We start from the raw sequence: 26,076 nt of genomic DNA on the forward strand, positions 1-26,076 counted from the left end.
ATTCTTTCTATACCATCAGCTAGCCAAAGTTCCCCATTCATACTGGTAGATAGCCAGACGAGAGAGAAAAGTGAAAGCTGCTATCACACCCACTGGTCAATCAGACTTCCTCTTGAGTTAGTCTGGAGAGAGAAGAGAGAGAAATAAACAGGCATGCCAGATCCGGTCAAATCAATAGCACTGCAGCAAGAACAGCAAGACTAAAACAGCGTCCGTTTCCTCAAGCACCCATGGAACCATCAGGCATGTCACTGATGTGGCAACCTGCTGATCAGTCTTTAATTTCAACTATGCTCAGATGCAAGAGGCTTACATCCTCTTCCATTGCGTACATAACACATAGGGCAGATTTTCAATGCTATTTAAGTGTCTAAAGATGCAGACAGGCGTCTTGTGGGGATTTTGAAATCTTTTAAAACACTTAAGCACCTGAGCTCAATGGGGGTTAGGCACCTAGGCATTTTGAAGGTCCCACAAAGCATCTGTCGGCATCTTTAGGTGCCTAAACACCTTTGAAAATGTGGCCCAGAGTGGCTGGGTGTATTCATGTAAACACCACAGTCATTAGAGGGGACTGGACTCAGGACTCTTAGCACAAAAGCGCAAGGGTAAGTGGCAGGCTGTTATAATTACTGCTGCTATCTGCTAGAAAGAGACATGCTTCATCCAGTGCACTAAGGTTGAGATTTTCAGAGCTGCATGGGGATCTGCATACCCAATTCCCATTCAAATGAATGAGATTTGTGAATCTCTCCCTACATGTTCATGTACGTTATTTACATAGATAAGAGCAGGGTTGGAAGACACCTCACTTGGAGACCCGTGCCAATTCTGCAGACAAACAAAAGCCATGCAAATAACTGGTTCAAATCTGGACCAAATGGACAATAAACTAAAGTCATGACCATCTAATGGCTCTTCTTTCAGTGGAAATCATTGAGCTGTCACATCTCGGAAATGCTGTGTCTGCATGGCACCAGATGGAGGAAGGTAGGATTTGGGGGCGGGGGTGTGTGCTGTTGAGCTTTGTTTGAGGGACGGATGGGGTTGATCTAGGGAGGTTAACAGCGGTTATGCTGGCCCTTCCAGAGCAGGGATGGCAGAACGAGCTGAAACTACAGTGACAGCCACAGAGTAATTGTGCTGCTCTTATGTCGCACAGGGAGGGGAAATAGGTCAAATCCCTTCTCCTCTACAACCCAGTGCACCAACCCAACCCTTCAGACTCTGGCTGGAATGGAGGATTGGCCCAATGTCATTTAGAATTACTGTCTTTGTAACTAAGTGAATGATCCAAACACTTCTCCTGGTTGCAATATGTCCTTCGCTGAAAAAGAAACATTACAGCTAATGCTTTTAAAAATAAAGATGTATTTTATTCCTAAAGGAAGAATTAATAGATTTTCAGATTCACTTTGTCAGAGTGGATGTTTTGGATTAAAAATTGAACAGAAGTGTTGTTGATAGGCATGCAGACAGATCGACAGACAGAGAGAGGGGGGAGAAAAAAAGCAACTACAATGGTTTGAGCAATCGAGTATCCTGCCATTGTGTGGGATTCTATTACTTGTTAAAAAGCCATGTGACATGAGGGCTCAACATCAGTGATGGGATTTGAGAGTCCCTGCAGCCAGCATTCAGTGGGAGTTACTTCTATCCACAATAAGGTTCCCAAGACTAACACTCTCCTCTCTCAAAGGGTGTCTTTTCCTCCAACCTGTACTTGAATGACTCAAGAGATGTGTTCAGAAAAGAGGGCTGAACTGCCAACTCCTCTGCAATATATACAGAAAAGGGAGCAGGGTTTATAAGCAACCCCACCTATATCTTGCAGAGGTTTCTCCTGTCTGTGTTTGGGGCAGAGGTGCTGAGAGCTCTCCAAGCCCCACCCTTCATGGAGGAAGAGGAAAGCTGTGCCCATCTGCAAAGGCTCATTAGCTCTAAAGGAGTGAGCAGTAGTATTATAGATGTCCCCTGCCCTTTTCTTAGTTGCCAGGCCCAGGAACTTGTAGCGGTGGGACTAGCTCCTAGCTGACTAGCTGACTAGCTGACTTCCAACTATATTTATGGATATTCTATAGTGCTCTGAAATCCCTACACCATACAGCTGTATATTTTATATGCTTTAGCCACAAAATGGCTTGCCCACAGCTTATCACTTTCTATGAAACAAATGTAAGGCCAGATTAGAATAAAGTGTTTGAAGCTGAAGTCCTCGGAGTTGCACTCACAGTGAATTTGGCCTTTAAACTCCAGTCAGGCTGTAACACATAGCTCATCAGCATTTTTGCAGTAGGTTGATTGATCAGATGATCGCCATCATTTCAAATATGCAGGGAGCATTAGCCTCCCAGACTTCCCCCAGAGTGACACGTTCCTCAGCAAATCCAGAGAACCAACCCGAACAACTTCTACAAAACACTTCAGTGTAAAAGAAAATAAAATCACTGCATTTATTGTTCACTGTTAGCTGCAATTTACAACCATTGCTATATTTTCAGAGATTCCTTATTCCAGCACATGCAACCAAACTCTGCAACGTTCTGCTATGAAAGCGACACCAGCACTGTCTGAAATCCAGTCAAGTTTGTCCGTCTCTGGACAGTTGCATTATTTGGGTTTTTTCCTTTAGTAAACCTGGCTCCATGAAAACAAACAAAGCAGCTGTGGACAGTGGGAAGAAGCAATGTAATTAAAGGATTTGCTGACTGGTGGAAGGAAAATGGAATGAAAACTGAATATGAATATCTGTGGGAAAATCAATGAAAATCAAAGATATGCCACAGGTTTTAAAAAGGCTTAAAGAAGGATTTTCATAGCTTAAGGTTTGTCATAAAGCTTTTGTTTTTTTACTTGATTTTTACTGCTATAAAATATTTTTGTACAAAAAATGATTTGGTTGCTGTATTCAATTTAGTGAGGGTTTGTCTACAGGGTACGTTAGCCCATTCTAAGAGGGTGTAAAATCTAATACCCATTCGCACTGACCTTGCTGGCACGCATTAAAAGTTCCCTAGTGAGCATTAATGCAGTCCCATTTCAAACAGTGCACCCCAGCAAAGGATCTGCCCAATGGAGTACAGTTGTGCCCCACCTTTAGACAGCCTCCACTAAGAAACCCGTTTTTGTCAACCTTCAGTAGGTTTTATGCTACCATATAAAAGAGAGTTGCTCTGCATGGTGATGAAGGCTGATTAATGGACTACAGAGCTTTAGAGTTCTAGGACAATGGTAGGAGTTCAGTCCAGGTGGAGACTGATTGAAAGTTGTTAATATCAGAAGGTTGCTGGGTGGCCTCTGTGAAGTAACAGGATGGTCTCAGTACATCAGCTGGTGGATAAATGTTCATGTCACTAAAACCACCTAGACGTGGTTTGGCAATGCACGACTGACCCTCAGGTTAGCCAAAAACCTTTAGGTTCAAGTCCTGTAAGTCTATTCACAAACCAGCCCACTAAAGTAAAGGTGGAATGCCCTTATACGTTAGAAGAGCTAGTTCAAAAATTACAACTGAAACCAACAATGAAAATTTGTTCCTGTTTTCCAACAAGCTCTAATTTTTAGGGTTGAATGAGCCTGGCCATTTCACAGGCCCATATATGGAAGGACAGTTAACAGTTACACACAGCACTCCCAATCCATACATTGTCTTCTGATACTACAATGACAGCAGATCAATAATAGAAGAAAATGTAGGCGGGCTCTTGCTTATCATACACCTGACAGAGCTCTGCCCTGTTCAGAACACTGTCACTCAATGCACCATGCTACCGCTGTCTGCAGACTATCTATGGATTTAGATCATGTAGTTAGGTGACCAGATGTCTCAACATTACAGAGACAGTCCCGATACTCAGGGCTTTGTTTTATATAGGTGCCTGCTACCTCCCCACTCCCTGTCCCGATTTTTCTGGTTCCCCTACATATAGTGCATGTACTCACACCTTCCACTCTGATCCGGTATAATATGGACTCTTTTTCTAGTAGTTTCCCACTTTCTTTCCCCCCCATTCATCAGTTGGAGTTGTGCCCCTTCAGCTGTTTGCCTGCCTCTCACAGTAAGTTTGTCTCTTGAGTTCAGTGGCATTCACTCCTTCATGGTTCAATTTTCTCCTAGGTGTTACAGTCTGACACTTGATTACCTGCCTATAGAGAGCACCATGGGAATATACTTTTTGTTACACACTTCCAGACACCCCAGTAATTGCAACAGGTTTCCAGTGCACCCCCTGCAATACAACACAACAGCCAGCTACATTAACTCAGTGTCTTCTTTACCTGCGGGGTTCTGCTTTTGATCCTGACCTCTGTGACTCGAGCTGTCAGATTCATGCCGTCCTTGTCAATTTCACACTGGAAAGCAACACATATATGACTGTGGCTGGGAGTACTTTGATCAAGAGTGTCATTAGTACATGCCAAAAAACTACCCAGGATACAGTGACTTATACTATCAGACAAATACGGTGAAACTGCCAGATGTAGTTGTTTAGATGGGAAGAACAAAATTTACTCCAGGTCCACACATTTAAAAATGCAGAAGAGACAGATCACGTAACTTCCATACTTAAAAATGAGTAAAACTCCATTGCTCTTTCAGTACCTTATCCAGAAAAACAGACTGAATATTTAAGTGCCTCTGAAAATTCAATAGCTAATGTGCTAGATTTCATTAATGGCCCGTAAACCAAAAGTAAGTTACTGTGGTGCTTCAAATAGAAAGTTAACATGTGATAGTATCAGATTTTGTTTGTATCATCCTTCCATAAGAAAATTTATAGAGGATTTTTCAATCCAAGAATTCCCTATGCTTGTTTTAAACAATGGGCCCAGTCCAGCAAATGTTCTTTGCAAAAAGCTTCTATTGGCTTCCTTTTTCGTTCAAATACAATGCTGCAGTGGCACTACAAGACATAAATGCAACCTGGGTGAAATCCTGGTCCCTGTAAAGTTAATAGTATAACTCCCTGTTGACTTCAATGAAAACAGGATTATATATAATCAAGTCCTTTGCAGCTAACGGGTAGCCCCCTCCAGGATGAGAGCCATAATGCTGCACAATAAGCATGATTAGCTAGGACCACATTTTCATGAAGTGAGACCAATTACCTCTGCACACATTTGTTCCCAGACCTTCTTGTTGCAAGAGTTAATTTCAGTACATATGTAAAATGCTTTAGCTACCTAAATGCTAATTTGCATGTACATATGCAGGCAGTGTGTATACAACAGTACATTAGTACATACACACACACAAATCCACATGGATCTTGGACCAATCGTTCTCCTCAATTCTACAAGGTGCATGAAAAAAAATCTCTCCTTTTAAATATGCAGCAAGTGGTATCCATTTAGTATATATTATTAAATCTCTTTGCACCATTCCTGCATGACTCTGACGTATCTTACCGTGTCTAAAGTCGTAAATGCACAGACCAAGACTACAGGTAGTGCTTTGGAAATCCATTAGTTCCCTCCCCCAATGACATCTTTAGCCCCAGAAAGACTAACAGAAAACTGTTTAAAGAGTTTTAAGAGAATGTCTATGAAAAATGAGAGGCATCATTGTAAAATATGAGAGATAAAAACCTATCTTTTTTTTTTTTATTCACTAAGAAATGGATGTTGCCTCTACAACTCACCCACCTTCTCAGATAACAAATGTAGATTAAATGTGTTGGTTTGCATTCAGATAAGCACTCTCAAATTCAAACAAACAAACAAAACAAACCGCTCATCTAGCAATTTAACATATATTACTGGATCAACTAAAGAAAACACCAAAGTCTGCTTTCATTTACTCTGGCCTAAATCCCCCTGCTCAAAATTAGACCCAAGGTTTATATAAAACCAAAACAAAGGCAGCTGAAGCAAATTCATAAAAGAGAAAAACAGGCAAAATTCAACTTTTTTTGTGCATTTTTTCTCCCAAATGAAATTCTGCTTCTTTGCTGATCCCTTGTCACTGCACTATGTTGCATGTGCTATCTCCAAAACACACTGGGTACAAGCTTCAGCTGGTGTACATATTGGCTCCACCCTCTTCAAAGCACAACCCTCTGAAAACTGTAAATTTCCTTACAGGAAGAAGCTGTTCTGTTTCCGTATTTTTCTTTGCACCTTTTGTGCTGTCACTAAAAATTCTCATTCTGTTTTTTTTTCCCTTCATTCACAAACTAGCACATATGGTAGGACATTAATGAACCTGCCCTCCCAGCTAACTACACTTGTGTGAAACCACAAACTTTCCTCCCACAATAAATTCATGGACAGCTGCTTCTGGGAAGTTTCAGGAAAGGAATTCTACTTGGCAGGGTGAAAGAGTTAAGCAAGGTCTTGAGCTGCTGAGAAAATGAGGAACCAAGCTGATATAGAGATTTAGGGGCTATTGTTTTTAATCTCTTTCCCTCCTCTCCCCACAATGAATGCTTCTTCCTATACTGAGTTGCCATAGTTTCAGATTTCTGTGGTTTCCTGGCTCCTGGTTACTAGGGCATTTGTATATGCCCTGATGATTTTCTGTGTACAGGGTCTGAATTTGTTTTCACGCCATCCACAGTCTGCTGCCTGATACGCTTATAGATGGCATAATTATTCTTTACTATTAAAATCACTTCCATCTGGAAGCTTTCTTTTTTAGCTTAATAACCTTAAAAATACATTTTAGATGCCCCTTTTTTAATTTCAGTGCTGATGACTGATTAGCCTCCAAAACTAATGTAGGAGAATTGGAATTTACAGGGGAAAGTAACGACATTTATATTAGTGGAGGCTTTTCTGATGGTACTTACTGGAGGGTGGTTGCTGTTAAAATGAATCACACTTACAGCACTATCTTGTCAATAGGGAAATTCATAGAGAACAGAATCTGGACACAGGGAATATGCTGTGGAATCCCAGACTGGTATATGTTTAATGTAAGTTATGAATTAGCTTAAGTAAAAGTTGGTGTTAATGAGAAGATTGACTCTCACTATTTTCACATTCACACTATCTTCTTGAAACTCGGATAGAGCTCCTATATGCCTCTACCCATTGCAGGCGCTGAATTTAGTGGTGTCACTCCAGATTAACACCTATGTAATCACAGCATGATTTTGGGCTGGTTTTCTCTCCATAATTTCTTAGCAAAGCCAAAGTCCCCAACTGTAGTTTTCTTCCAGTGTGCCCGTTGTGCCAGTACAAACCTTCTACATGTCTCAGAACAGCCTAGTCAGTAGATACGTATCATTAACCTCATTTTACAAACTAGTCAACTGGGGTGCAATGACAACCACCCATAACAATCACTTGGTATTTGACTAAAGCACCCTACAATAACCATATCTCTGATAAAGCTCATCTAATTGCTAATACTGTGTATTTTCCAGATGATTCAAGGAAAACATGTATGGGAGGCTAGTGATAAATTCCAGCTATAGGCTTGCAGGGGTTAAAAGAATGTAGGATTTAAAAACTCTCCAATCTCTTTCCCATTCAACAACATCTTTCTACACTTGATTTACATGTTGATTTAGCTTCTATTACATTTGTTTTCCTCTCTCCTAATCTAGGTTTACACGACTCTCTGCTACGGCCCTTGCCTCTTTATTGTGTCCCCGCAAGTTATTCTTTCAACTCTCTTTTCCAAGTTGCCAGCCTGCCTTTCTTCTTTGTCTCTGGTCTTGGCAAGTTCTCTCTGTGCCTCTTTTCCAGCAAGGCCAGGTTTTCCTTTTATCTCTGCCTCATTTATTTTGCAGCTGCTTTGTTCTCATGCCCAGATACTTAGCAGCACGTTCTGTGGAAATACTAAAAAAAGCCCAAAACCCAACAACTAGTCTCCTCAATGTATTGCATCAAACGCCAGTGCTGCTCTGTGCACCGGACTGTCAGCCATTTGCACTAATTTACCCCTTCCCACAAGAAAAAAAAATGAACGTGGCTTACAAACTTCAGTACGAATTCCAGGCACTTAGCTTTGGACAACTGTATTGCGAGAGCGCTTGGATAAAAAAAGTGGCAGTACAGCAACAATTGGCCTGCCTGAGAGCAGAATGCAGCCCATTGATAATGTTCATCCAGCCCCCTTTCTTCTGCAGGTTCATGTTACATACACGTCAGCCACTTTCACAAGCTGTAGAACTCTACTACACGTTGCTAAAAGATCTAAAGGCAGCGTTCAGATTAAGACAGCCCTGGTATTATAATGGATTGTTTCAATATCCAGTGGTCCACATTTCTTCATGCTGGGATCTCAAGCAGCGCAGCTGAGAGATAGGGAATTATATCATATTAGACTCCAACAGAATGTTCCTTTCCGTTGGCTTTGCTGCTTGAGATTGCAGCATGAGAGTGGAATACTCAAATACCCAAAGGTATATTTAAATCTCCAGGGCAGAAGGCTCTTTTTCTTGCCTGATAAAGGAAAAGGGAACAGTTGTTGAATCGTATTAATACCTATTTTATTCATCTACATTTTGGGGATTTGGGTTTTTTTTTTAATATATTTTTTTCCTTTTTTGGCAGCTCCCCATAGGAAGCATCAATTCATTCCATGACGTTATTGAAGCTGCCGCTCTTTGGAATGGGTAACTGGTCAGTCGTTACTCTATGCCCAATTTCCTCTTTTGATACATAGGATATGCCACTGACAGAAAACTCTTACGGGTCTCTAACTAGTAGCATGAAGATAAATTACCTTTGCTTGGTAACAACACAAAGGCCTCTCTTTTTGCCGCCTAATGTCATAACTATTCCCCCTAACTGTGCATTTGAGACCCTGGAGTGAAATATATTGTAGGATGGTAAAGGGAAGTATTGTACATTTCTAAAGACTGATTTGACTCCAGAGATAAATCTGAAATGCATCCCTACCTCATTATACCCTTTCCATACAAATGGAAATTATTGAATTTCTTTTGCCTCATTTAATTCTTTTTAATTCCTTTTCTCTTTGCCATTCAGTGATGGCTTTTGCTCACTAACTGTCCCAGGCTCACACCCAGTGAGAGGCACAGTATTCTGATGCTCACAGAGCTATATGTGATTACAATGAGTGCTATTCATAGATTGACAGATTCCAAGTGATTCAACTGTGATTATCTAGTCTGACCTCCTGTATAATGCAGCCCGTAGAACTTCCTCCAAAATAATTCCTAGAGCCTAGATTTTAGAAAAATATCCAGTTTTGATTGTAAAATAGTCAGGGATGGAGAATCCACCACAACCGTTGGTAAGTTGTTCCAATGGTTAATTACTCTCACTGTTTAAAAAATTACACCTTATTTCTAGTCTTTTCTGACTTTCACTTCCAGTCATTGGATCATGTTATAACTTTTTCTGCTAGACTGAAGAGCCCTTTATTAAATATTTGTTTTCTATGTAGGTACTTGTAGACTGTTATCAAGTCACCCCTTAATTTCTCTTTGTTAAACTAACCAGATTGAGCTCCTGGAGTCTATCACGAGAAGGCGTATTTACTAATCTTTTAGTCATTCTCATGGCTCTCTTCTGAAGCCTCTCTAATTAATCAACATCCTTCTTGAATTGTGGGCAACATCCTTCTTGAATTGTGGGCAACAGAACGAAATATAGGATTCCAGCAGTGGATGCACCAGTGCCAAATACAGAGGCAAAATAACCTCTCTACTGCAACTCAAGATTCATCTATTTATGCATCCAAGGATGACATTAGCTCTTTTGGCCACAGTGTCACACTGGGAACTCATGTTCAGCAGATTATCCACAAAATCTTTTTCAGAGTCACTGCCTCCCAAGATATAGTTCTCCATCGTAAGCATGGCCTACGTTCTTTGTTTCTAGATGTATATGTTTACATTTAGCCATTATAACACAGAGTGTTTGCTTGCACCCAGCTTAGTAAGTGTCTCAGATCACTCTGAATCCTCTTAATTATTTGCCACTCCTTCAATTCTTGTGTCATCTGCAAACTTTATCAGTCATAATTTTATGTTTTCTACCAAATAATTAATAAAAATGTTAAATAGGAGAGGGCCAAGAACCAACCCCTGCACTAGAAACACATTCATTTTCATTATAATTCCCCCATTTAAAATTACATTTTGAGACCTACCAGTTAGCCAGCTTTTAATGCATGTAATGTGTGCCATATTAACTTTATATTTTTGTAGTTTTTTAATCAAAATGTTATGTGCCAAGTCAAATGGCTTACAAAAGTCTAAGTATATTACATCAACACTATTACCACTATAACCGAACTTATAATCTCCTAAAACTAATATATCAAGTTAGTTTGACAGGATCTGTTTTCCATAAACCTTTGTTGACTGACATTAATTATATTACCTTCCTTTAATTCATTATTAATCGAGTCCCATATCAGCTGCTCCATTATCTTGCCTGGGATTGAATGTCAGACTGACAGGCCTATAATTCCCCGGGTCATTTAATGAGGGCTTTTTCTCCCCTCCATGAAGATAACTGGACCAGTATTAGAGGTTGGTTCAGTCTACACCAAAGGAAAAAGTAAATCAATATTTGTTTGCTTTCATGTATTTTGTGGGATTTTGAGATAGGTGGGGTCAGAATCTGATCTCACACCAGTGCAAATCGAGAGTAAGTTGACTAATTTCCAAAGATATTTGATCCTGCAAATATGTGATCATGCGAGTGAATCTAGTAAGTAAAAAATTTTGTTTTGGTATACCAGGCTAAAATTGGAGCAACTTCATGGGGCCACATCCTGTGCACGAGTAACTTTACTCATGCGAGTAGTCCTCACAAACCTATTTGCATAATTGAATATAATGAAACAATTCATGCTGCTTAGTATCTGAAGGGTGGTCCCCAAGAAGTTTCTAAGATTACACCAGGATTTGGCCCATTTTGTATTTAATCTATTATAGGGGAAACATCTGTTAGCAAGGTCAAAGTAAATGCTTTATAAAAACTCCTTCTTTCTGAGCTATACCAAATGTCAGCGTATCAGTGCAACATTCTTGTACTCGTCAGCCTGAGAACTCAATATGGTTGTGAATTTGATTCTGAACTCAACAACAAAAAGTTTGTATTACAGACACCTGACTAGCATCAGCAAATAAATTGAAAAGGGAAACACATTTGTAACATAAATATGTTGATTTGTATTGTATCAGTGCATTGGCGCATGTTATGTTGCATACTTAATAGTCAAGTCCGAAAGACGGAGAAAGCAACACAAACCTAAAAAACCTGTTAATTCAGCTAATTAAATTGTAATTTCTCAGTGCAGTGTTTGAAAAAAAATTACATAAAAGCACAGAAAGTTGATTGTTGAGGAGATAAATTAATCAACCTTATGATACACCAGATGTGTTAAGATAAAAAATGGGAGGCATAATGAAAACAGAGAATTTAAAGTTTCTAACTTTGACATTTGTAGCAACATTTTGTGCTCAAGTACAATCTACATCTAATTTCAAGGACATACAATCTACACCTATATAGAAGTTTTAACTTATTTGGCTTTCCTCTCACATCCATCCTGTTTCTTTCTGAAGATTACAAGTGTCTTTGGAGCACAAAGTTCCCTCCAAACTAACAATGACACAAAACAAGGGCCTGATCCAAAGCATATTGAAGTCAACAGGGGTCTTTCCATTGATTTCGAAGGGCTGTGTCTCAGACATTAAGGACCACAATTCAAAGCACAGGCTTAAATCCCATTAAAGCCAGTGGGGTTTAAGCACATGCTGGTGCTTTGCTAAATCAGGGCACAAAGCTTGAAACTGTTATTTTGGGACAATTCTGTAAATTCAGTCCTCAGTCTTTACTGAGGGTCAATTCGTACTAGAGCGAATGAGCGCTTTGCCTTGGTAATGGCTAAACAAAGCTGTGAGAGGGTTTGTAGATTAGTCTTAATGTACATTCATAGAATGGGGAGTGTGCTTATAAAATTTGCAGATGACACCAAGCTGGGAGGGGTTGCAAGCACTTCGGAGGACCAGAATCAAATTCAAAATGACCTTGATAAATTGGACAATTGTCCTGAAATCAACAAGATGAATTTCAGTAAAGACAAGAGCAAAACACTACATTTGGGGGTGAGGGAATCAAATGGGTGTAAATACAAAATGGGGAATAATGGGATAGGTGAAAGTATTGCAAAAAAGGATCTGAGGGTTACAGTGGATCACATGCAGTGCATGCAGATCTGGTGGCCCCATCTCAAAAAAGATATATTGGAAGTGAAAAGGTACAGAAAATGGCAACTAAAATGATTAGGAGTATGGAAAAGCTTCCATATGAAGAGAGATTAAGAAGACTGGACTTTTCAGCTTGGAAAAGGGATGACTAAGGGGGGATATGGTAGAGGTCTATAAAGTCATGACAGGTGTAAAGAAAGTAAATAAGGAAGTGTTATTTACTCCTTCTTACAACACAAGAACTAGGGGCCACTAAATTAAATTAACAGGCAGCAGCTTTAAAATGAACAAAAGGAAGTATTTCTTCACACAACACACAGTCAACCTTTGGAACTCCTTGCCAGAGGATATTGTGAAGGCCAAGATTAAAACGGGGTTCAAAAAAGAACTAGATAAGTTAATGGATGATAGATCCATCTATGGCTATTAGCCAGGATAGGCAGGGATTGCTGTTTGCCAGAGGCTGGGAATAGCTGACGGGATGGATCACTTGATGTTTACCTGTTCTAGTCACTCCCTCTGAATACCTGGCATTGGCCACTGTCGGAGGACAGGATACAGGGGAGATGGATTATTGGTCTGACCCAGCATGGCCGTTTTTATATGTTCTTATGTATTAACAGGAGTTTCATATGTAAGACATGGGAGATAATTGATCAGATCTACTTGGCACTGGTGAGGCCTCAGCTGGAGTTCAGTTCTGAGCATCACAGTTTAAGAAAGATGTGGACGAATTGGATGGAATCCAAAGAAAAGCAACAAAAATGATCAAAGGTTTAGAAAATCTGACCTGTGCGGAAAAGTTAAAAAAACTGGTATGTTTAGTCTTGAGAAAAGAAGACTGGGTGGAGACCTGATAACAGTCTTCAAATACATGGAAGGCTGTTATAAAAATGACAGTGATCAATTGTTCTTCATGTCCACTGAAGATAGGACAAGAAGTAATCAGTTTAATCTGCCGCAAGGGAGACTTAGGTTAGATATTAGGGAAAACATTCTCACTATAAGGATACTTAAGTACTGAAATAAATTACCAAGGGAATCCCCATCACTGAAAGATTTTAAGAACAGATTAGACAAACACCTGTCTGGCATGCTCTTGGTTTACTTGGTCCTGCCCTCGAGCAAGGGGCTGGACTAAATGACTTCTTGAGTACCCTTCCCCCCACATTTCTGATTCTTCTATGCAATTCCAAAGGGTCCCCAATCCTGAAGCCTTTACCTAGTTCCTAAATTCTTGCTGAAGAAAGAGCTCATTGAAATTAATGGCAGTTTAGCTGTGTAATAATAGCATAAAAACTGAGGGCCTGATTCTTCTTTCACTCTGTGTCTGATCCTGCACCATTCAAGTCAGTAAGAGCATTGGCACGGACTTTTGTGGGTGCAGGATCAAAGCCTTGCACTTGTTTTAGTCCAGTGTCACTGCATTGCCATTATATCAGTGAAGTCAATCTATACGTGTGTAACGGGCCGGGGGGGGGGGAGGGGGAGAGGACACGGAATCAGGCCATTGATACAGACTTAGGTATCTGGCCCAAATTCATGGCCTGATTCTTCAAGGTGCTGAGCATCCTGAACACCCTTATCCTTTCCAAAATTCTGAAATATTATTGCACATCTACTTTTTTTTAAACACACCACCCTTGTCATGGCAATGTTTTAAAATATCAGAGGAAAGCAGAAACAAATGGGCACGGAAACCCCAGCACAATACAAGACATCTTCTGCTAAAATTCTCAGCATTTATTTTGGCAATGTTATGTACACAATTCTTTGTAGACAGAGAGACACAGACACACTGGCACCCTCTTACAGAACACAAGACATTGTTGGGAGTCTGTAGCCTGTCTGTTGGGAGATACAAAAGAGGAAAAAAACCTTCACAAGTTTATGTCAGTGGCTTGTCCTCTCTTGAATCATTGCCAGTCTGGAAAGAATGGTTTCCACTCGCTACATTTCAAGTATGCTCAGATACAGTGTACTCAGGGGGTTAGAGGTTCATAGTAACACATAAACCTACTGGAGTGGCAACATTTTTTCCTGCCTTTATTTAACATAGTTTATAGTGTACAGTTACGCTGCCTTCTGGATGAGGTTTTAATTCCAAATGTATACAATTTTCTATCAAACATCCCGAAGCATATTTACAGAGAACAGAAGGAGGGATGGCTAATTATTACAAAATTACTGACTCAAAAATTAGAGATGGAAAAGATGTTAGTAGTTTGTCTGTCTTTGGTTACAGTCTATCTATTGAATGCAAGCCTGCATTTACATAATATTAGTGCAATGGTCAATTTCCTGGAATGTTAGTAATTGTGGCCATAGGAACAGGCATAATCCATATCTGTGGACATAAGGCAAACTATATGCTGAAATAGCTTTCTTTGTTGCCAGACTGCACATGCAGTGAAATGAGATTTTTTTTATCCTAGAAGGAAAAGTTAAACATAGGGCTTGACTATGCAGGCGGGGTAATGCACTGGTCTGGTTTCCAAAGTGGATTGATGTGTTGTACATTAATTGATCCATGTAGACCCTGGTGGAGCGTACTAAAGTATCTCTAATGCACTTCAACATACTACACTTTCAAACGGCACTAGGTTAAAGCGCACCGCAGGATCTAAACAGAACAATTAATATGCAACATGTTAGTGAGCTTTAGAAATCACGCCCCATAGAGCACATTACCAAACCACGTAGACAAGCCCTACATCTGATAGATAAATAAATGTCCAGGTATATAAGGTATAAATATAGGAAGGAAAAGAAAAGGCTGGTTAATCTTTACATTGATGCCTGATAACTCGCTAGAAGGTTTAAGTCCAGATCCTCAGCTAGTGTAAGTCAGCACAGCTTCTTTGTCATCAGTGAAGCTATAACATGGATTTATGGAAGCTGAGGAGCTGGCCCTCAGAGTAAAGAATAGCAACTCCAAGTTTGGCTATTCACCCAAACCAACTGAACCTCTAGTGACTATGCGTCCGGTTTGGAAATCATGCAAGAACAGGCTTTAATGAAGCTTCAGTATGTTCCCCCCACAAATCCACTGGGAATTGACTGAAGAGGTACTCAATCCTTTGGTGGAGCCATGCAGCTAGGAATCCAGCTCATCGTGAGGATGGACAGCAGGCGGACGACCTGGGGACATCTCCATGAAGAGCACTGTTTTTCAGCATACCGCAGTGGGATCCAAGGGAGTCCCCCCGCCATTCTTCAGGGAAGCAGCCCACCCTGCTGATGGATTCTTAGCATTTTTCTCATTCTCTGATACCTTTTAGGTTGCCACAGGCCTTTCTGCAGGGGGAAAGCGAACCCAGCCAAATCACAGAATAATTAATGTTAGACGGGGCCTCTAACAGGCCAACTCACTCAACCCCTCCACCATGGGAAAGACAATTTCATTTAAAGAATTGATTTCCCTCCCCTCTTTCTCATTTGAGTAGCTCCTCCACACAATAAATACAGGCACTGGAGACTGTCACTAATGCACCTCCCGTACTAGCCATTTCCCAGCTTTCATTTCCTGGGCTTTGATTAAACAGGCTCAGTTTGTCCCCCTTTACCTCCCAGCTCTGTTTCTAAGAGGGAAGATGAGTGGCAATATAAATCATTTCCCAGAAGGATGAGAAATCTCTCGAATGCCCTGCGTACAAACTTGTGCTTCTTTTCTAGTCCAGACCACATCCTACCTCAGCCAGCTCAGTTACTAAGCACTCAACTGTGTTGACCTGTGTAAGCAGAACTCATTCAACTATTCTAGGCCGATGTGGTAGTGCCACTGTTTAAGGTTGCTTGATACTTTATTATATAAAATCCCATTTTCAGTTGCTTGTAACTTTCCTCAACTTGAACTGTGTGGGTTGAAATTTTCCATTCCAGATGTCTCTCTCAGGGTGAGGATTTCATTTGGAAAGTATTTTAGCCAAAAAGGTTTGTTGTTTCTAAAAACTAGGATAGGCAAACATTTTACCCATGTTAAAAAAATTCATACAGCTGTTTCACTGAGAAGCTACAGCATCTCCATATTTCACCACAGGGAGCTGAAATTTGGCAGCAGTGTTTCAGGTATGTGCCTTTCGCCACTCCTGTGAGAAACCAAGTTAAAAAATGGTGTATTGATGTTCTTTTGTCCCTCCATTTCCCCCGGTGCCTGACTGGATATAAAGAGAGAAAAAGGTTATGCTCATATGCAAATTCAACAGTTGTGAAAAGCCTTCAAGGTCAGGGCATAAGACAAATAGTAAATGAGAACAGTGCTCACAACAACTGATAAGCCGAGTTTGCAGGTGTTGAGTATCTCATCAATCACATTTTGAGATTATGCCATGGAAGATCTAGCCCACGTACTGAAATTCATAAGTTATATCACACAATGGGAATAAAATGAACCACGGCATGGGAGAATTTATTATTCTTCCTGACCCACATTAGAGTGTATGTGTGGTACAGTGATAGATAATCTAATGTAAGAAACTGTATTGAGAAAAAAGGTTTGATAAATGAGAGGGTTTCCACTGTGAATAGCTGTCCCAGCATGGAGCTTATTAGAAATGTAGGCATGCCAGTATAGTATGGCCATTTGATAAGCGCAGGTCTGAAAACAAAACATTTATGCAATTGACTATATCAGCTCTACATCTGCCAGGAAGTATACACACCTAATGCACTACCAGAATATAAAGGACTATACCTAAAAGGCAGTGCTGCCCAGCGGCTAGGGGCCCAAAGTGGGATTCAGGAAACTTGGGTTCCAATTCCAAGCTCAGACCTACTGGATGACCTTGAACCAGTCACTGTAACTCTCTGTGACTTAGTTTCCCAATCGGTGAAATGGGAATAATGATACTGACCACCTTTGGGAAATGCTTTGAGATCTACAGATGAAAAGCTCTCTACAAAAGTGTCAGCTATTATTACAATAAGATTTAAGTTTGCACCCTCCTAGCAGCCATAACAGGATGCAAAGCACTCCAATGGGGATGGCTTGCATCTTGCTCATTTCCAAGCCAGCCAACTGCTTCAGAGAAAGGAGGCCTCTATTTGGTGCTAAAAGACTGAAGGGCCAAGGAAGATTTTGCAAGGGATGCTGCCTCAGAAGGGGCACAATCCCTTATGGAGCTCACCCTGGGGCAGTGAATCTCCACACAATCCCCTACTCAGGGCAGCCAATAAGATACAGCGTGTGCATGTTATTTTAGGACTTTTTGCTAATATCAATGTAGAAGCACCTTGAGAACCACTGTAGGATACGATTTGCACCAAGGCTCTAGAAAATACACCCAGGTATCTAAACAAATCATACTAGTATTGTTTCTTGCTATTTACAGTGACACAGAAAGGCATCCATTGCTACTCCAAAAGCCTTTGACATTGTATAAAACAACCTAATACAAACAAAAGCAGCAGCAATCCTCCACCCCCAACACAATTCAATAGTGAGGGCCTTCCCCATCAATACTCCATTCTCTATAAACAGTCACCCTCTCATGCAGAACACTGTGCACCGTCCACCCCCTCAGTTAAATCAAGGCAAATCCAACCCAAGGATCTCTCTTGACCATAAGTTTGACATGGGGATTAAGGCAGTCTTCAGACAGGCAGACCCATGCAGTCCAGGGCTTCATACGTTAAAATAAATGACTTATGTCCCAGCTGGAAACCAGCAGGTAACCAGAGCAGATCACAGAGCAGTGAGAACGCTGGTATCACGAGCTCTTGGTAAGCTATGCTGCTTAGAAAGTAGGCTGCCGCATGCTGCACCTTCCACTTCCACATGCCCTGTTAATGGCACAGTGACACATCTCCAGTCTTGAGTGACAGAGGCATGGATGATGGTAGTAGCCTATTGCTGTGACAACCTAGAGGTGAACAATACAGGGAATACCTGAACTACATATTTATTGTTTCTACTGGGGTAGCATCTAGGAGCCCTAGTCAGGGACCAGGACCCCATTGTGCAAGGCACTGTACAAACAGAACAAAAAGACAGACTCTACCCAAAAGAGAACTATACAGGCCATCTTTTGTTGTAATATGTTATGTTCATGGCATACACACAGAGAGATTAGATAAATCCTCTTGCTGGAAGGTTGCAATGTAACAATGAGAACCCAAAAAGAGAGAAAACAGGCTGCTCCCTATTCACCAGTTTCAAACAGCTCTAATACCCAGGTGGATTATTGAATTCTTATTCACTCTATTACAATTCCAATTAAATTCTTATCATGCTCTTACAGAAACAGTATTTGGTGTTTAAAAACCTATGCATTGAAAATTTTACCTGTTCTTTGTGAGAAAAAAAAAATACCGAGGGGCTAAACTCTGTTTCAAAGCTCTGTGGTTGCAAATCATCTTTCAAAGACTCAGATCTAACCCTGAGCTTTCATTCTCTACCTTCATTATTGTTGACTATATTTTCCGGAGCCCCCAAATATTCTGTGTAGTTCTTTGTGTATTGTTTTCAACAAGATTATTCTTCATTCATAAAATATTGCAACTCTTGCCTGTAATGATAGAAAAAAACTTCATCTGTTGTGATCAGTGATTAAATTTTCAGTGTTGCTCTGAATAATCTCTTTGAAGCAGAACTGTATTCTTAAAATCATTCCTGAGTTTCTATAAATATTGCTTTGTTATTGACTTTCTGTCAAAAAAGCAATACCAATAAAAATACTTACTTAGCCCTCCTCACTCCTGATGGCAAATTAGTGCCCAGCCTTGGCCTTTACAAACAGTTTGAGTATTTTTAGTACTGAGAATTCAATGTTTTTAAAAAGAATGAAAAGTAAAGGGGAAAACAACCTTTGTGGTAGCCTGAAATAAACAGGGGAGGGGAAGGAATGAAGAATATAGCTTTCAATGCATAGGCTTTTAAACATCAAATACTGTTTCTGTAAGAGCATGATAAGAATGTAATCATCTACCTGGGTGTTAGAGTTGTTTGAAAGGTATCACCTGTAAAGCAAAGGTCTGTGAAATGTGGCCACCTGGAAAGAAAAATTGCCAAGGTCTGGACTATTCACAGTCTCACAAAACTGAACAGCCCCAAATGAAAATATTTCAGGTAAAGCTTTCCTTACATGTTAAGAAGCAATAAAAGCATGCAAAGCCATTCTACTTTTTTAAAAATGCAAGAATTTGTTTTCCAAAGACACAGAGGGAAAAGTTGATATTGAATCCAATGTAACATCTTTTATACAGACAGTATCCCCAAAATGCTCCACAGAGTTAAATAATGGCAGGCAAGATTGAACCTTGTTCTACGTTCTGACACAGAGGATAAGGGGGGCCTGGAAAGAGGGGGGGATTCGCTGCTGGCATACCACCTTGCAGTTGGATGTGGAGTAGCAAGCTGTCCTCCACTATAGCCCTCTACCAATGGCCACAGGGCGTGGTCTGCCATGTCTTGTGACTCAGCTTTCTGGACTGGTCATGCTTTAGTCCTACCCCTTCCGGGTGGACAGAAAATCCAACAAATAACATTCCAGTGTCCTTACAAAAGATCTTTAGCCCCAACTCTGGGCTCCATGGTCCCCATACCCATCTCTTGAGGCTCTCGGTTGTCTTTACCCCCAACTCAGGTGCTTCACGCCACCTTTCCAGTAGTTGGAAGGGGAACCCAGGCCTGCCCTCTATACTGGGTTGCAGTCCAGGCACCCTAAAACAGGCAGTCAAGGATCACTCTGCCAGAATCCTGATGCCACCTCCCCGCCCACATCTCCCCACCAAGCTAGTCAGCAGGCCACTCCCACATTGTCTGTGCTCATTTACATATCCTCTAGTTGGTTTTGTACTAAAAATAAAGGTGAATGTCATATTTTGTATTAGTTCTTTGACTAAGGTTTTAAATGCACAATTTTCAGCCTTCACTTAGCAGCCTGGTGCTGCATGCAAACCCATGGTGAAATCTACAAAAAAGGAATGCTAAGACAATCCAAAAGTCAAATCATCAGTATCATTAGTCTTTCAGCCCCCACTGCAATTGTCAGGACTTTAACTCCATTCGGCACCATTTATCCCTTAGAAAAACAGATCAAAGGAGGTGAGAGGAAACAACATAAATAAGCATCCTTCATGACAAGCCCATAGATGTGGATATTAATAAACATTAATAAATCCCCTTGCACTGAGAACTTTGACAGAACTAAGATAGGGATATTCTGCTCCCTTCTGAAAGGATGGAAAAGAAAGGAGAATATTTTTCTAGCTATAAGATTTACTTCAGTCAACACTTATTATCTAATTCACTGTTGGATAAAGGTCTTGCCTGTTGTGTTAACCATTCTTCTACTGAAAACCTTTCACGTATCTGCTGTGTCCAAGAATCCCCTTAGTTCATCCTTCTAACACGTATCTTGTCTAGTTTTCGTGACACTTATTGGCATCTAGCTCATGCTTGCATTTTTTCCCAATGATTTGCTGTTCCTCTGGCGATACATCTTAATTAATGGTTTCTCTCCCTTTGACCTCATTCATGTTATTACTGTAGTGCATTATGTGATAGCAATGCACCATGTCCCTTTGCACAGCTTATAATTCCAATCACCCTCCATTGTACTTTTATAGGTGATGTGATTTTACTGCCTTATTTTAGACTGATGACTCCCAGTCAGAATTCAGTAACAAGAAAAAAAAAATCACTATCCACAGAGAATAGCTAAATCACCTCAGAATCACCATCCAAACCAACCTCATGACTTGGCATTAACTCCATTGAGGCTATGATATGGTAGCCTTATTAAATGGCCATATGGCCAGAAGGAAATAATTTTACAAATACTTGGACATGTGAGAAGGAGGCCTGTACAATATTTAAGGGGGTCCAATAGAAAGGCAGGTCATTATTTGTAGTCTGAAAGATAAAAAGATCAAACGCCACAGATGATTGGGATGAAAAAGATCTGGGAACTCATATGATCTCAGTTGATGGGGTCTGGAAACTGGAGAAGCTCAGCGTGAAAAAGGAAGTACTGGAAGCACTGCATTTTGGTATGACCAAGATGAGAAGACAACTATGTGTAAAATACATAGTGATATAGGGGATGGTGACAGGTTATACAGACAGAAGCATTTACGAATGAGTTTGATAAAAGGAGGAATTAGATTAACCAACAAGTTTTTGAAATTTGTAAATCCAGGAAAGGGGGTCAGAGTTTGTTAGCATGAGTCATTTTATGAAATAACTAAGCTCAATAACACCACTACAGATGTTATAAGGAAATACCTTCACTTCATTGTTGGCGAAGGGTACCTGGAGTCCATTCCCATAACCTTTGGTAAGGGCTTGTTTGCTTCAATGGAGCTACTCACATGGGTAAGCAGTACTGGATTGGTCACTTGGTCTATAACATCACATATCACAACACGCAACAGTCACATTGGTCAGTCATACACTAGTTTACTTTGGAGAGGCAAAATCCAGATTTAATATGAAGTGAGTCAAATCTTCCCCCAATTTACTGCAAATTCAAGTTGGTATCTCGAGTATCTCGAGCCGAATAGGTAAAGAGAAGGTATCAGAAATCTTGCAAGATAATTGAGCACGCCTAAGAGGTTCAGCTAAGTTTTGCATGAAGGTCAGTTTAGCCTCAGCATTCCTGGGAACTTGACCCAAATTTTTTAAATCCATTCACCGTTAACTGTAACATGCTATCATGTCATGAAAAGATTGCTAATGCAAGAAAATGACAATAGCCCTAAAAAGATAATGATGATAACAGTATAATTGTGTAAGAACAACAAACCACTAGCCTAAGATCCAGTGGGGGTGATTAAGGAAAACAGAGGCAAGTTACTGACAGATTAGATTAATATTGTCAAGATGCACAGCGCAGTTTGAACTCCAATGAGGCTGTTAAGAACAAAAAGTAGAAAGTTAATGACAGATGAGACTGATATAGCTCAGAGCCTGGATTATTATTATTTCCCATCATGATTAAACGTGAGATGATGATGGTCACATCTCACAGAGAGGGGTAAGGTTTTCTGGGAAGGGGGAAGTAAAACACTGAAAAGGTTTGTAATGGTAGGAGGATAGATGGAAGACAGACACAATCTTCAAGGAATTATTAACATAATTCACCAATCTGGCTCACTAAGCGCAAAGTGGTAGTAGGAGACTGCGTACCCATGTGTGGCATACACACAGGAATCAGCACTTGAAGAAATTTCTAAATATCTTTAAGAACTTGGTCTTACTGGATTTTTGTGCTTCTCCTGTGTGTGTCTGGTTGTTCCTTCCATGTAAGCTATGTTTTTTCTCTAGGGAGGATCTTTGTCTAAAAATACTCCCAATTTTCTTTCCTATTATACCTCTGCTCCATGTAACAATCATCACCATCCTTCAAGCTGAGGAAAATTGGATGGAACAAGTCTCCAAAAATGGCCAGAGGGTTCATTGCTGAGTGACATAAGGTCTGTAAACCTGTCCCACATCCCCAGGAGCACCTCTTCTGCACTGCCACCCTGCGGACAGCAGACCAGACCTTACAGAACACTAACATTTTGGGTTGATTTTCAGAGGTACTGAAGATTTATGGCTCCCATGAATTTCAGTTGGAGTTGTGACTGCTCAGCAGCTCTGACAATCTGGCCCTATGTGAGCTGGCAGGGAAAACAAAATACCCACCATGCGTCAAACACCAGGGCAACACAGTCTTCACCAACTAGGCAACGATCGAAGGCTATGGAAAACAAAGGCAGCATTATGGGCAAGGTATTTTTGAAATGTTCTGCAAAGAACTGTGGTCCTGACATTATCATCATAGCAGATTCCAAAGGGACAGAGCCTCCTTACAGATCAAGCGCCACCAGGATTGATCTCTGGTTAGGTCCTCCAGGTGGTCTGGCTGGGTATTCAGTTTATGCCCATCACTGGAAAACGTATTGCACCAGCAAAGCTTTTGGATTGTTGTAGCATTCCTCGGTGGACACACTTTGGAATTCACTGCTCTTCCATGCTAAGACGTCTGTACCAAGAAAACTACTGAAACAGGACTAGTGCTGGAGGAGCATCATTTCAGAGATTGTAAAGAGGGCAACATCTTTGAGGGGTTTTGTTAGAGGAAAGGATTAGCTGAGTGTAGCCTAAAATAGTTTAGAGAGATAAGTAGAATAGAAAGAATCTCATTGAGCCACTGTGCTACTCCAGTGCATGTGGAAGGCTGCTGGACCTGAATATCAGGAGGACATTGCTTAACGGATCCTCATGCACTGCTGTAGAAGAACACTAGGTGGATGGCTGTTTGAAACAGTACATAGCTCAGAAACAAGAGCAGCACCACTGACTACAAATTGCCCAGGAGCAGTGAGAACAGAAATTCTTTACACAAAGTATTTTGCAACCCCCAAAGCCAGTAATGGCAACAAGCAGCATGCTCAGGGAATTCATTGCATGTTAATTTTGTTTTTTCTGCTGTTCTCTGATCTTTTTGCGCCTTATCACAAACAGCTGATTGAATTCATCCGCCTTGCTTTCTCACTGCTGTTCTCCATCATCTCTCTCTGTTCTTTTGCTTGGCTTCCGACTTGTCAAGTCGTAATTCCACCATGATTGCAAGCAATTTGTGCGCCCACGTCTCATTCACCTGTCATGCCCTGATAGCTGAGGATTATGCTCTATCCACTAAAATATTTTTCTTAAGAAAGCATTTTCCAATTCTGTAGTTTTTCCACCCAAGGATCCCAAAGCACTTTATAAAGGCTAATTTAATTAAACACCAGCAGCACTGATAAGAAGTAGATAAGTATCATCATTTCAGTAGATGACTCTTTGCAAGCATGTAGGCATAGACGTCACTCCACTAATGGGGAATACAGAAGTCAATCTGCCCTGGAAATGGTCTTTCTTTCTTACCCATGTGTCTATTTTCATTTATCCTCTGACTGTTCCGATAAAATCCAGTTTGTAAAGATACTGGCATGTGCTCCCCTCTGTTCCTACATCCTTGCAGTGCTTAGAAGTCGGCAAAGGAGCTATTTCATGTATAATAAATAATACAGAGCTGTCCAACATAAGCTCCCACTGGCAGAACATGAATTTGAAATAACACTTGAGAGATCAGTCAGAAATCAATAAATTCAATCAACTATGATCTTAATGCCGTCTAAGACAACAATCCATGGAAACGGATGAACATTGCAAGGTTAGAAAAGTGAATTTGAAGTGAAACAAAGATCCCCAAATGTGCTCCCAAGCCACAGAGAAGAAAGAAAAACCAATAAAAAGATAACCAAATCCAATGTATCCACCTTATATGTATTAGAACAAGGAGCACAGGGGGTGTCAGAATGGATCAGACCATTGGTCCATCTAATCCAGGTTACTGTCTCCAACAGTGGCCAATCCCAGATGCTTCAGAAGAAGGTCCCCTGCAGTCAGCAGTTGTAAGATAACTTCCAACTAATGAGGGCCAGGAGAAAACTAGCCCATCGGGAAAGTTATCTTATACCTTGAAACATGAGAGTTGACACTCCCTTTAACAAGAGAAGGATCAATAAGACTGGGGTTTAGGTTTGGTTTTGCACAACTCAGTCAGGTTTAGGTTACAGAAAACCTAAATAAGGGTCTGACCTTCATTCTAGCCAAGCCATGAAAGTTCAGAGGGAAATAAAAGTTGCTGTGTGACACCGTACTCTAGTTGGAACAGGTTGAATCAAAATAAAAGGGAAGTGTAACCGTGTGGAGGACACCTCAACGCGTCTTCTGTGATGAGGTATGTGCGGCAGGTAAGCTCATGCTTCAGTTTCCCCTCATCTGGGTGTAAACACGTCCAAGATGGCCTTTCTGGTATTAAAAAACTCCCTGTTCAGCGGGTCTCATTTATTTAACAGAAAAGGACAGCAAGCAAACAATAAACGAAAGCTCCATCCCGCTATTCTTCTGGAAACTCTACACCTCTGAGTTAATCAGTTTTATGTCCTACCCAGACAGCCCCAGAACACTCTAGGGCTGAATTCCCTGCCTGGAGCTTGGGCCTCTGCTGGATGTTCAGACACATGCCACTCTAACCCCCATAGTGCATACCTCTTTGCTGAGCCAGTCCCTAGTCGCTCCCCAGGTGGTCCCACATCCAGCTCGTTCTCCAGGAGTGCTCCAGTCTCTTGCCTGGGAGTACTTTCTCTCTAGGCCTGTGCCATTCTCCATGAGCCCCTGCCCTCCAGGGAAATACCACTGGAAGTAGCTTCTTACCCAGTTCCCCTCAACAGCCTGTCTCCTCAGGAGCTTCCTCTGCACTGGGGCTCCTGACTGACATCTCATAAGCCTTTATTAGGCCCAGGTGCGCCTTACCTAATTAACTGCCACTCAGGATTCCACAGGTGGATCTAGATTGGCTCAGTCTCCCTCGCAGAGCCTGTCGCAGGTAATTTGGGTACCTGATCCCCTCAGGGCCAGACTTTACAAAAACACCCCACGTTGGCCAAATTGAACATCCACTGAAGTCCAGGGTAAATGCTCCTACTGACTTCGACGGCAGCAGAGTTCGGCCAATGTTAGACTGAGGAAAGCCCCTCCTCAAAAATGGAATTGCCAAAACAGGCAAACTATGAGCAGTATCATTTAAATATATGCTAAAATGCCCTTAAAAGAAAACTTTTGAAACCATAGATCTCGCTCCTGCCAAACATTCAACAAGAGGACCTCTGGGTGTCCATAATTAAAAAAAGCAAGAGAAGAAATGATACCAAATAAGTGTTAAGTGCTTGGCTGAATCAATATCCCTGTGTGCTTTGTGTACACGGAAAACAGCTGGTTTAGGGAGAGTGCACTGTAAAAGTGGAAGGAGGCAGCCTGGAGCAGTCTGAAGGGTAGAGAGGAAAGACACAAGTTTTCTCTACTAGATAGAATGCAAAACCTCTCTTTGGAAATGTGTTAAAACCCTCTGAACTGCAGGAAATTTCCATGGAAATTTCAACTTTTTCAGGGAAGATC

At 41.0% G+C, this 26,076-nt stretch overlaps 1 long non-coding RNA gene across 1 annotated transcript; it reads right to left on the minus strand.

Moving 5' to 3' along the window:
• Positions 1-2,453: 2,453 nt before the first annotated feature.
• On the minus strand, positions 2,454-25,367 carry LOC137147364 (uncharacterized). The gene is made up of 3 exons (XR_010918191.1): positions 25,171-25,367; positions 4,279-4,353; positions 2,454-2,664 (listed from the first exon to the last, which is right to left on the minus strand). It is a non-coding gene; the product is annotated as an uncharacterized lncRNA (long non-coding RNA).
• Between the last annotated feature and the right edge of the window lie 709 nt (positions 25,368-26,076).

This window comes from Emydura macquarii, unplaced genomic scaffold (assembly GCF_026122565.2).
Source record: "Emydura macquarii macquarii isolate MOO-44397 ecotype Brisbane River unplaced genomic scaffold, CSIRO-AGI_Emac_v2 contig_554, whole genome shotgun sequence".
Taxonomy (NCBI): domain Eukaryota; kingdom Metazoa; phylum Chordata; order Testudines; family Chelidae; genus Emydura; species Emydura macquarii.